General features: G+C 47.4%; 1 protein-coding gene across 5 annotated transcripts in view; it reads right to left on the reverse strand.

Annotated features, from left to right (window-relative positions):
- Positions 1 to 2,248, reverse strand: part of LOC146189967 (uncharacterized) — a 45,214-nt gene extending 42,966 nt beyond the window's left edge. For 2 of the 5 annotated variants that reach the window (XM_084604691.1, XM_084604692.1), the window contains exon 1: positions 1,910 to 2,248. The gene's annotated coding sequence lies outside the window, so the exon portion shown is untranslated. Of the gene's footprint in view, positions 1 to 811; positions 1,606 to 1,631; positions 1,731 to 1,909 lie in introns of those variants that run through there. The other 3 variants (XM_084604688.1, XM_084604689.1, XM_084604690.1) reach the window with 3 other exon arrangements.
- Between the last annotated feature and the right edge of the window lie 9,785 nt (positions 2,249 to 12,033).

A 12,033-nucleotide genomic window follows, 5' to 3' on the forward strand; every position in this document is an offset into this window, starting at 1 on the left:
TTATGAAGTAGTTTGATTTACTCTGAAATCACGAGCCTAAGTCAATTGTCTCAGAAAGAGTATTTATGTGCATCAGTCCTGCTTTTGCCTTTATTGATGATGGTGAGATGGGAAAGTTAGTGGATAATCATGGTAGAAGAATCAGCACAGGGACAAAAACTAACAGGTGAAATGGGCAACAGCAATGCACCTGTGCCATCTTTTGTTTCTGGTCTTCATAAGCTTGTTTCTCGGCATTTGCATGCTTTGCAATGACATTAACAAGTCACAAGTTAAAATAAACTGAATTCAAAATTGACCAAGCTTGGGAGCAGGGCAATTAATAAGGAACAATCCTTCAGACCTCTGAAAATGGGCAATTAGTTATATTTGTCACTAAAGAGGAAGATGTCAAAAGTAAAATTAACATTGTTAAGCACCCCCCCCCCCCCCAAAAAAAAAAAAAAAAGAAGTACAGTAACATGAAAGAACACTCCCTCATAAAGATTACAGCCAAAAACATATAGAAGTGAAGGGCTGCTACTTCTATATTCCATGTCACTCTGCGATATGTGTCAGTGAAATATTTCAGATCCCCATGAGTTTGGTACATCTTTCAATAAATGCAATAGGCAGAACATGCCGCACGTTTGTATGAGAAGCACCACGTGATGCCTGTAGGACCATTTAGGCCGTTAGGTCAGGTCCATATTCCTCTGTTTACAATGCTGCGGGGGAGGGTGGTAGACACGGATTCTAAAACATACAATATATTTATTCACGTCATGCAAGCAGCGGCTACTGCGCGCGCTTAGCACATTTATCAACATACATGCTATGAAGCCGTGTGATGTGTGATCGATGTCAGTGCACATTACAGAACCCCAGGTGGTCGAAATTCCTGGAGCCCTCCACTACGGCGTCTCTATCATAGCCCGAGTCGCTTTGGGGCGTTACACACAACAAACCAAACTACGCAATGAAGAAAAAAAATCAGAACTGCAACGAAAACGCGAACTCGGACACCTATTTGGCAAGTGTGTGTCGAAATGGCAGTTTTTCGCGAAGAGCATATATTTTTCTTTTATCACTGCCTTTGCTTATTCGCGCCTGGGCAGATCGGAATTTAGATAAATCACCGTTCAATTGCGTTTTTTCGGCTGTAGATTACCCGCGCATATTGGATGTTGTGCATAAATGCGCTGGTAACGCGATGGACAAATCCAATCGCTCAAAAGAAACACCACGTCGTATGCCGCATGCAGCACGAGGCAACGCGCGATGAGCGTAGACAATCTAATGACGCCGCAGCGGCAGAAACCATCCATGTTGAGAGTTTCGACAACGGGCTTCTGAGCAACAGTCCTTTAACACGCTAGAATCCTGCGTCTCGAGGCTGAAACCTTTGTATGTCACTGCATGCAACAAACGAGCTGAAATGTTCACGCCAGCATGCATGCCCAACACATGTACTACAGCCCCATTTAACCCCAAAGCCGTTCTTTGGATTAGCGCTAAACTGGGCTAGTCGCCATGCGCATGAGAGCGCGGCGGCGCTGCACTATTATCAACATACAGTGTAAAGCCCGAATTACTAAACGAGTTACGCATGTCCTGGCGCTCGTCACATCCAATAGAATACTCGACTGTACCCATCTCAGCTTTCAAGAATCACGAACGCTGCTAACAGGCCGAACAAACAGGACGGTTTGGCGGCGCCGACACCATGCAGACACTAGCGCCTCTATGCGGTTTTGTTGGTTTTGTTCGCTGACAATGCGACCGCGAGTACCGCTAGGAAACGCCGGGCGGAAACGTGCTCGACTCAGTTACGTTTGACCGCGCGTTTGACAAATATTCCAAACATGACAGGACTAGCTTTTGGAAAGGAACTTTGGCAGAGGACCGCATCAACATGGACATAACTCACAAGACACAACTTGAGTGGAGTGGAGAGAGTGACGCGGCTCGACCGCTCGAAGCCAGGCCACAATCCCTTTCTCTATGGATAGGCGTCGAAAGCGGCGAGGTTGGGCGCTTGCAGTGCTTGCAGCTGGCGATGCGAGGAGGAGGTGGCGATCTTGACTCTCTCCCCCTCTCTGCGGCTCGCTGCTGCTACGCTGGCTTCAACGCAATGAGAGCAGCGATGGTTCCGAAGCACACGCTTGTTTGAGGTCGTCTCGACTCGCCGACGTCGCGAAAGAGGCGCCAAAACGCCACAGCTGTAACCTCTGTAACACTGGAGCGTTACACTGCCCTCACCCACAGCCTCCGCTAGGCATGATGCCGATCTCTTGCTCATTGCTGACGTCACAACCTCCTCACCGCAGCTCGCCCAATGGCAGCGTGCCAGCGCTCGCTGCGTTTTCATCTTTTTTGTTTCCTCACTCCTCCATCTTACTCTCTCTCTCTCTCTCTTTAAAGGAGGAGAGTAGGGGACAGGGCAACGACGGCATGCCGGTCTACTGTTGCCACGCGGACGCACAGCACAAAAATCATCCTCCTCTTCTTCGCCGCATTTATTTATTTTGCAACTCCTCGCGGTTAGGCGAAACTAGCTAGAGCCACTAGAGCGTCCGAGGCGTATTCTTTCTACGTTATTGAGTTTCTTACTCCACCTCTTCGTTTCTCCGTCTTCGCGTTTTTTTTTTTTTTTTTACCCATTGCTGACCACAGCTACGATAAAGGGATGGGGGGGGGGGGGGGGGGGTGCAGTTTCATTACGATGCAGACTACTTATCAGTAATTATTACCTACTCAAATATGCGAAACGACAGCAGGGATAAAAAAAGAAAAAAAAAATAGATCGAAGCAGTTTGAACAAATTAAGTAGAAGCCGTGTTTATGGACTTGCCAGGAATTCTTGGAAGGGGGATATTGGGGCAGGTTGTGGGGAAGTGTCTCTATGCAGAACTATTTTTAACGCGTGACCGTTAGTACGCCTGTGTTGGAAAACATTGTCCAGTGGCGTCGGCGGCGTCGACCGTTTGAAGCGTCCGCCACCGCCCGTTGTTGACACGTGACGTGGCCGGTCATTGATTGGTGAACAGGCTCTGTGATGTCACGAGACCAGAGAGCATGGGGGGACGGGGAGACAGAATCAAACTTGAATTGTCCTAGTGACACACGCTACCCATAGGCGAAGCGCATGCGCGCGGCGGCTCGGAAAGGAAGAGTGAGAGAGGGCAAAATGCGCTGCGTCGAGGGAGTGTTGTGCGGCGTCGTTGCGTCGTGGCAGCTGCGGGCGCGGTGACTGATCCGGCGCCTTCTCGGCGCGCGCACGCACGAACACACGTCGGCGTCGCGTGCCCCTTTCGTCACTCGCTGCATACCAGGAAGAAACTAGGTTAGCCAGGTGCACTGCTACTGAACGATAAAGTATAGAGAAACGAGCGTTTAACATTTCTGTCATTTCTTTACATAGATGAAAATCACGTAGCAAACCCGCGTTCATACGTAAGGTCGCGTGAATCGCCTTAGTGTTCTGTGAATACTTTTTGCACTGCGGGAGCACATGGAGCTAAGGGGAAAAGGACGTCACTTAACTGCAAGTGGGGACAGAAGTTTAAATAACCATGGCGAAAGATGTGGGCGCGAGAGGCTTGGGGATGATCAGATATAGTGTGCGGCGGGAGGAAAACCGATTTCGCTGCCGACGGACGTTCCCCTTCCCCAGCAGCTTGCCTGTCAATGAGGGTGGCAGCTGTGGCTTGCCCCGCCGGGGTGGTGCAGTGGTAAGACGCCCGACTACTGTGCCGGAGTACCCGGGTTCGAACCCGACCTCGGCGGCTGCGCGAAACGAAGAGGCGTCCGTGTGCTGTGCGATGTCAGCGCACGTTAAAGATCCCCAGGTGGTCGAAATTACTCCGTAACCCTCCACTACGGCTCCTCTTTCTCTCTTTCCACTTTCACTCCCACCTTCCTCCCTTCCCTCACGGCGCGGTTGAGGTGTCCACAGAAAACAAGTGAGACAGTTATTGCACCTTTCCCTTCCTATAAATCAAATCAATCAAGCTGTGGCTTTAATTTTTGTCACCTTTCGAGTCTAGAGTATTGTTTGTCCGACATCAAAAACGCATGTATTTAGAAAATTCGATTTACAGATCTTCCCGCCACATGATTCATACTTGTGACGTCAGAACAAAGAGTAAATGACACCGACGATCACGATACTCGGTAAAGCCCTTCACGCGTTTGGAGTTTGCGCTTTTTTGAAGCAATCAGTTTCGCTTTAGATAGCACTTTTATTTTCCACATATACCCTTGTTTCAAATACAACTCTTTCCTGAAGCCCTCATTGTGATGAAGGAGCTCTTGTAATTGGAAAAATGAAGGGAATTGTGTTCTATACTTGCTGAGCCGATGGCTGGTTCTCAAAGAAAATTATACAAGTGTTTCACGAGATGGCCACAGCAGCTGGAATAGTTACGGGTAGAGGAACAGTTGTGTAGCCAGAAATATTTTTTTTGGGAGGTGTTATCAAGGAGGTTATCATAGAACTATAGCCTCCTTGGGTGCTATACGACGCCGGTCGGAAACATAGGGCAAAAAAGCCGATCGCAGGGGACATGCAGTGCGCAGAAAATTACTGGGGGTGTTCAGACACCCAATAACCCCCCCCCCCCCCCCCCCCACGCCTCTGGAGAGGAGGGTGTTTTTATTCTGATAGTGTTAAAGCCCTCGTTATCCAGAAAATCCGGCGTTGGTATTGTGATTGCGATTGCAGGTGGTTGGTGACAGCTGACATCGCCGAACACTGATTCTTCGGTGGTTTGTGCGACTTAACGAGATCACATGCTAGCCGAAAGTTGCGAGGAGCTGCCAACTCTGGTTGTTCTTGGATACCCAGTCATGCACACTGCTCCGAGGCCACGCTGGTTTATTGATTGATTGATTGGTTCACAGGAAGGGAAAGGCGCAGTATCTGTCGCACTTGTATCTGTGGACACCTGAACCGCGCCGTAAGGGAAGGGAGGAAGGTGGGAGAGGAAGTGGATAGAGAGAAAGAGGAGCCGTAGTGGAGGGCTATGGAGTAATTTCGACCACCTGGGGACCTTTAACGTGCGCTGACATCGCACAGCACACGGAAGCCTCTTCGTTTCGCCTCCATCGAAACGCAGCCGCCGAGGTCGGGATCTCACTAGGATTTAAGGTGAAAGCCTATCTAGGTTCATGGAGTGAAAACCTGTGCGCGGGAGCTGTGTGCCGCACTTACATTGTATCTGTACACTGATAGGAGATGAGGATGGAAGGCAGGGAACATTCTACCATGTCAGCAAATGCCAAAGGCGAAATAAATCGGTGATAGTCTCGTTCTGAAAGCTCGCGCGTATTTGATCGACGAAGGCATTAAGGGATGTCAGGCTACGACCGGTAGCTAAATAACCTCACAGCTTAGTGTTTCATGCTAACAAGCATGTGTGATATATTACAGGCACCAATTAAGGGATTGGTAAATAAACGAGTGAAGACTACATATATGTTTACGCTATCGCGTCACACACGCACGCACGCACGCACACACACACACACACACACACACACACACACACACACACACACACACACACACACACACACACACACACACACACACACACACACACACACACACACACACACACACACACACACACACACACACACACACACACACACACACACACATAATATATATATATATATATATATATATATATATATATATATATATATATATATATATATATATATATATATATATATATATATATATATATATATCACCGTGTCGATGGGGGCTATATTTGGCAGCTCGAGCAGGGCAGATATTCAGCACAGAAGACGAACACCGAGCCCGACACTAGCTATTTGCCAGAGGCGACAGCAATGCTTTGCGAGCACACTTCAGAGAGAGCCGGGACGTCCGATTGGCACGGATTAGCAGAAGCTCTACAAGTCGACGCGAGTCAGAAAAAGTAAACTACATTCATTGACATAAACCTACTGGCGTGATGTTTATCGCGGCCGCTGCTGCTGATACGCGCCTTGTAGTCGCGTCACCGCGTGCATGGTTGTTGAGTCTGCGACTGCATATGTAATTGTTCTCAGCAAAACGATCGAGTGAAGTGGGGAACGTAACGTTCTCGATTATGCCTGCAGTATTCCACAAATCGTTCAAGTCTTGTGGACGACGCGGATCCGGACTGGGCGCCGATGCAGCATATAGGTTACGGGTGTGGATATGGACCGGCCACACGCTGCGTCCGCCCGTTTTAATAGTCGAACTTGAGGTAGACGAAGTAAGTGCATGGTACCCTGTAAACTTTTGTGGTAGATATATATATATATATATATATATATATATATAGTATATGTTAGTTAAGATAATTAAGAGACAGGAAGCGCGCAGAGTGGGCCAGAGAAATAAATCGAGTTAATGACATTCTAGTGGAAATCAAGAAGAAATGTGCATGGACAGGGCATGTAGTGCGAGAGGACAACCGCTGGTCGCTCAGGGTAACAAACTGGATTCCAAGGGAATAAGACCCTTTACAGCGCGAGCGCATGGGCGCTGCCACATTTGATCATGTGACCCTTCCGCCATCGCTGGCCTTCGGGCCTTCTGGTTTGACGGCTTTCGTCGCGTATAGTACTCGGCTGCGCGGTGCGGCGTACCCGCTATCGCTGGGGACAACGAGCTTGTAGACAGCCGAAAAACTTCCTGTGAATGCTCATAGTGTGTGTGTGTGTGTGTGTAGGTGCTAAAAAAAAGGTTTAATTTAATCACGTATTTCATTTATTGCATCCTCCTAACTATCTGCATTGGCTAGAACGTTTCGACAAACCGTCAGCCATCGACTCATTTTTTTTTAATTTTTTTTTATCAATTCCCTCTCTAGTGCTCTTTGTGGAAAACGTGACTTTCTGTAAAACTAAATAGATTACAAACTGATTGTCCCCTCAAACTTTTTTCTTATCCTCTTGCGCAGAGGGCGAACGCATGTTCAGACCGTGCTGGCTGAGACGCATTATAAATGTTCACAATTTAACACTATGCACAATAATTACTGCTCAATATGGAGGCGCGTGTAATCCCCGACAATTGATAAGGTATAATTTTACCTCCTGTAAACGTCTTGGCTTCAAAAGACTATTACGCTGCTTGATGGCCGCATCAGGCGCTCAGCGGCAATCACCTGCGCCCGGGCGAAAGTGACTGGAAACTGCATCGGAATTCAGAACCCACTGTATAGGCAGCCCAAGCAAGTGGGGATATAAAACCTCTTATTATGGTAAATTTTATCATTGGTCCGTACATTAGTTTTCATAAAAACAGCAGTTATTACAATTGCAGCAGTGCTTGTCTAATTAAAGTTTGGTTTGGTTTGTGGTGTTTAACATCACAAAGCGACTGAAGCTATGAGTGGAGCTGCACAAGAATGCTAAATTGGGCGAGTTGGTGCATTCGCATTTTAGGAAACGTAGCGCAAAGAAGACAAGGACAAGGACTTATCTCTTCATTTTGGGAACAAGCATGTGTGTTGGGGTTATCATCCTAGATCATCTAAGCCTTTACTACATTTTCGCTTCGGACATTCCAAAGTGGTGAAAAACGTAATTGTCTCGTCTTGTTTGCGCTCTGCTTTAATTAAATCTTGCGAGCATAAAATTTGTAAAAGTTTTCTCGATCAAGTCAATAGATTGAGTAGTTATGGTTATCCGCTTCCTTTAATCAGTAGCAGATGTGATAAACTCCTGCTTTGGGTGAAGGGAAAAGACACGAAAAAGTCTAAGTGTTGCAGCAATAAAAGGAAGTCAGTGGTTCTGCCGTACGTTCACCGTTTTTCACATGGCTTGCGGAATGTCGCCAATCGGTATGATGTAGGCACAGTAATGTCAGCCCCCACGAAATTATCAGGTGTGTGTGCCTTGGTAAGAAGAAAGGCAGACGCGTTAAAAAGTGAGCATCGCTGCTATGTTAACCATGAATCTAGGTTTGTACAGTGCAGAACGCAGGTAATTTACAAATTCCTCTTTCTTGTGAAAAATACTACATAGGGCAGACTGGCCGTTGTTTGAATATCCGTCTCTTCGAACATGGAAATTCTTTAACCCCTACATCACAAGACAATTTGCCTAAACATTGCACGAAGTGTAAATGCCGCCCCATTTTCGATAAAACTATCGTTCTTGGCACATCGCGCAATCAGCGTACACGAGAAATTATAGAAGCATATCATATCATGAAAGGAGGGGATAAGTGTGTTAGCGAAGCTTCCATTAACTTAACAAAAGTAGAGATTACATACCTTGAATCAGTGGTCAAGTAGTTTTTTCACGTGTTTTTTTGTGTATATTTGCAGACTTGCCTTTTTCCACATTTTTGTCAATTTTTGTCAATTTCACCCCTTTATTACATGTATTTGATAATTTTTTGTACCCTATATATTCTGTTAGCTTTTCTAATAAAAGATCAAAGGGCTCGTGTGTGTTTCCTTCTTTTTTGTCCTTGTCTTCTTTGCGCTACGTTTCCTAAAATGCTATGAGTGAAGTTTGCTGAAATTCCCACCCCCTGAGGTTCTTTACCGTGTACTGATATCGCACAGCACACGGGCGCCTGGGTTTTCGGCTCCATCGAAAAGCAGCCGCCGAGGCCAGGATTCGATACCGCATATATCTTGGGAACAGTACCTAGTTAAAGTAAGCAAATTCACTGACATGCCCACACTGACTTTCCTTCTCTGCACAATCAATTCTTACAAATGCATATACGTTGGTTGGTTGGTTGGTTTGTGGGGTTTAACGTCCCAAAGCAACTCAGGCTATGAGAGACGCCGTAGTGGAGGACTCCGGAAATTTAGACCACCTGGGGTTCTTTAACGTGCACTGACATCGCACAGCACACGGGCGCCTTGCTTTTCGCCTCCATCGAAAAGCATTAATAGCCACGTCAAGGTACTCCTTAAAGGTCAACTCCGGTGGTTTTTCCATCATTCTGTGTTTTTGGTTGAATTACATTCCTCGGCACGTCCTGACTCGAACACAGAAAACCGTTTTTCGAAATTCCAAAGAGAAGTATTTTAAAAAAAAAAAAACAGCAGATCGAAACCGAAACTGCTTTCACGGCCAGAAACGACGTCCCAGGTGACGAAATGGTGACGTCACACTCAGTATTAGAGAAACACTCGTACGTGCGTTGGATGGTGAAAATAAAGTATGGAAATCATGAAGCATTGCATAAAATGTCTGAGGTAGTTCAATATAAGCCTCACAATTTCATAATCATGCGGGAAGTGGACAGTAACGCCGGTATACTGTTTGTGACGTCAGAAGCTCAGTGTTGCTGGCAGAAATAGTCTCAACTTAAGCGATGAAAACAGCATATTTTAAAGTCGTGTTGTGCGCGAACGGATTATCGTACAGCGCCCAAATTTTGTGGAATGCGTCAGGACGGAGAGGAGAATCTACAGTAAAATTTTTATTAGAATATTCGAATGTCGGAAAACCCCCGGAGTTGCCCTTTAACGTCATGCGAAAATAACGCGGCATCAATGGCGCAATATACAACTCCTCAAAAAACGTCAGGGTCGTTCTCACATTCCCATGGCTACTGCCGGTACTAAAATGAGTTACTACAATGAGCTACTACAATGCACAAGCGCGCTTTATTTTTCCAGAACGGAGCATGAGCTCGTGATACAGTTCCGAAAAAAAAAACGGCGGCCTAGCTAGGCCATGATGTGCACCTTATGTAGAAAGCATCGTCTGTTCTTCCGCCTATAAACAACAGGTTCATTAGCTCTACTTCCTTGCAAAATACTTCTACAATACAGATGATACCTGCATCCAAGCAGCGGTGTTTAAAAGTCAGCCGGCATTCTTACACAAGATGCACAGCAGCAGTCCGCAGTGCGCGCCGATGCGTTCCGAAGGCCAGCAATGACGGCCGTACTAGTGGCGCCATCTGTTGGGGTGAGTGAAACTGCTCGCAGTAAACGGTCTAACAGAAAGTTATGTGGGCGGATGAGGTTAAGCAGGGGTAAAGTACGCGGATGCATCTAGCACAGGACCGGGTTAATTGGAGGAATATAGGAGAGGCTCTGCAGTGCTCTGCAGAGCCTCTTTACCTTTGCTCTGCAGTGGGTATATAGTCCGGCTGCTGCTGCTTCTGATGATGATGATGAGTATATGCTCTGCGCTAAAAGCTAGTGCATGGACGTTTAAACCTCACACGAGAACGCAACCATCTACTTACTGCGGCGTGCTATTATAGTAGCCTATGTCCAGCTGTGACGCCGATAGGCTGTTGCAAGCACATTTAATTTGCAGATAAGATATTCTGCACTCGCACCAACCTACCCGAGCTCAAATCTACCTTGATGCATTTATTTGCTTTTGCAAACATTTTTCACTCCCATATACGAACTCGTATTCTCCTTGTCTGCAAAATCGCGACCGACCGACGACACACTTCGATACCTGCCCAGCAGTCAGACTTTTCACCAATCCACTAGTCAATTATGGCCCTTTAGATAATTTCAAACCTTTGTCAGCTTCTACATTTGTAATTGAGTCACTCGGGAGCGTATCGAATGAAAGCGCACGGACTGCATGACTTCTATCAGCTGTAGCCCACCGCAATGAAAGGTCAGTGCCCGGTAACGGCGGACACCCGGCGGAAGCGGTTTGCGTGACGTCACACAAAAACTATTGGTGTCTTCGGCTGACGACACTCGTGGAGCTTTCTGCACACTCGTGCGCTGCCACACGTTCGGCTGGTCGCCACTCGTGCAGTGCCGTACATTCGGCTGGAGCGAGCACGACACGAGTGTGCGGCACCGTGCCACCGTGGGAACCGACGGTGGGAGAATCCCTTCGTGTAGCGCGCGCTAGCAGACGCTGCGCGCAGACGATGCTGTCATCGTATCCGTATTTGCTGTACAGCGGCCGATAGCGAGTTTGACGAAGAGAAAAAGAGAGAAAGCATATCAGCTGGGTGTATAGCACTAGCTCTACACACCATTTGTAGGAATGTAGGATAGCCTCCGAGACAGAATAGACGGCTGAAACAACGACGGGCCCTCTCCGTGTGCTTCACACGTTCGGCTGGAGCCATGTTTGACGTCAGTTCCTGCACAAAGGCGCGGGGCAGTGCGCCTCAGACGAAGACACCATATGTAACGATCAAAGCCAGATCATGCTCGCGAAACGTTTGCCAGACACTGTTACACTGCTTACCGGTTTTTATCTGCATATTACGATGCACAATTAACCGAGAAACCCCTCACATGGCGCGCGCGCGCGCGCGCGCACGCACACACACACACACACACACACACACACACACACACACACACACACACACACACACACACACACACACACACACACACACACACACACACACACACACACACACACACACACACACACACACACACACACACACACACACACACACACACACGCACGCACGCACGCACGCACGCACGCACGCGCACGCACGCACACACACACACACACACACACACACACACACACACACACACACACACACACACACACACACACACAGAGAGAGAGAGAGAGAGAGAAAGAGAGAGCGGCAGAAGCAGGGAAAACTACAAGCGAGGTAGATGATGAGTCAGCCTCTAATAAAGCACGTTCTTTATTAAATGTTCAGTCGGATTAACTGGATTGGTTCCTGAGACTAGCAGCACATTGATGGTTCGGCGGTTCGGATCTCTACTGCGTCGTTAAGGCTCCGAGATGCATGCTCGCAACTGAGGCGGTACCTACTGCTCAGTGATGCCCGTCCCAATGTCATTGGCCACTATTATCTACAGTTTTTTTTCCAGAGCATGTCAGCAAGAAAGCTAAATAAAAGTTATAGGAACACATGCTGCGACCCATGAAAATGCGCTGCGTGCGCAGCTCTATTACAACTGATATGAAACGCCGTCAGCGTCAAAGCGCTGCGTTTCCGCACTGCTTCCGTTGAGCGATAAGCAGTGAGTGGCCGCAATCGAGAAGTCGACCTGCAGTCGGCGCTGAACCACATTAGCCATTTTG

The sequence above is a fragment of the Amblyomma maculatum genome, chromosome 5 (genome assembly GCF_055883805.1).
Source record: "Amblyomma maculatum isolate TAMU_Amacu chromosome 5, ASM5588380v1, whole genome shotgun sequence".
In the NCBI taxonomy this organism is placed as follows: domain Eukaryota; kingdom Metazoa; phylum Arthropoda; class Arachnida; order Ixodida; family Ixodidae; genus Amblyomma; species Amblyomma maculatum.